Below are 1,294 nucleotides of genomic sequence, written 5' to 3'. Positions count from 1 at the left end.
AGTTGCAGCTCTAATGCAAGTCGTTAAAACAGTTCGTAGGCCGGGAATCCACATTGCTGGCGCGCGCGGGCGAGTATAACCAGTGAAATGTGACCGGCAAGCATAAAAGGCCAATTTTTAGTGTTCCGTATAAAACTTTGTTCACGGAACACTTATTAATTTTTAACAAGCAGTAACGTCTACGAACGATGCTATTAAGCTTAGAATAAATTAAAAAGTGGAAAAATTACTGTCTTGGGTGAGACTTGAACTCACGGCCTCTGGATCAATACTCCAGCGCTCTGCGATCTGAGCCACCAAGACCTCATCCATAGCCAGCAAATCTATCTATCTGGAGTATCGATCCAGAGGCCGTGAGTTCAAGTCTCACCCAAGACAGTAATTTTTCCACTTTTAAATTTATTCTAAGCTTAATAAAAGGCCAATTCAAACTTACCTACGGCCCTATTCGAACATTTCTTCAACCACAAAACGTCACTTTTGACACTGACAGATCGGTATCGTACCGCTGTGACTTCTTATAAGCATTGTTCGAATACGGCCGTTACATTGTCACATCAAAATTATATCTAAACGACAATTTGCGCGTACATTTCGCTCGCTGTCCTTACATGTACTAATGGCTCGAGCGAGATGCAAGGGCGACTGACATCATTTTGATGTCACAATGTAAAGGGGCCCACTGATTAACAGTCCGCCGGACGGTATCGGCCTGTTAGTTGTTCGGTCTGTCAAAATTTTGTTCTAACTGACAGGCCGATACCGTCCGGCGGACTGTTAATCAGTGGGCCCCTTAAGTTTGAATGCTACCTTCAGGCATAGGAGCCGTGACGGTGAGAATTATTTAGGTAGTTTAGGTACCTTTTCCATTATGAATTTGGCCACATTATGAATGAATTCATTCATACCGCGCCCCTGCAATTTTGCAGCTCGCTGTACGTATACCTTCTGTAATTTTGGTTCTGCCGACCCATCTCGCATAGGTAACCTCTGAAGTATGACTCATGCTAGACCGGGCCGAGCCCGGGCCGAGGCGTCCGACATGTCATTTTCTATGACGGCTGATCGGTGATCACGTGGTGCTTTCCATAGAAAACGAAGCGCCGGAAGCTCCGGCCCGGCCCCGACCCGGTCTAGCGTGAGTCGTCCTTCAAGCAATGATAATAACACCGTTGTTTCGGACATGGTTTGGTGGGGTAAGTGCCTCTGATAATGCTTCGCGGACGAGTGCATGTCCCACTTTTGGAGTCAAGTGTACAAAGTCGAACATGGTAATCTATTTTATTTATTTTAT

At 45.5% G+C, this 1,294-nt stretch overlaps 1 non-coding gene across 1 annotated transcript; it reads right to left on the bottom strand.

Moving 5' to 3' along the window:
• Positions 1 to 230: 230 nt before the first annotated feature.
• Trnan-auu (transfer RNA asparagine (anticodon AUU)) lies at positions 231 to 303 on the bottom strand. The gene has a single exon. It is a non-coding gene; the product is annotated as a tRNA-Asn (tRNA).
• Positions 304 to 1,294: the final 991 nt, after the last annotated feature.

This window comes from Cydia splendana, chromosome 23, assembly GCF_910591565.1.
Source record: "Cydia splendana chromosome 23, ilCydSple1.2, whole genome shotgun sequence".
In the NCBI taxonomy this organism is placed as follows: Eukaryota; Metazoa; Arthropoda; class Insecta; order Lepidoptera; family Tortricidae; genus Cydia; species Cydia splendana.
The sequence above is the reverse complement of the archived record's forward strand: the minus strand, read 5'-3'. Positions and strand labels throughout refer to the sequence as shown.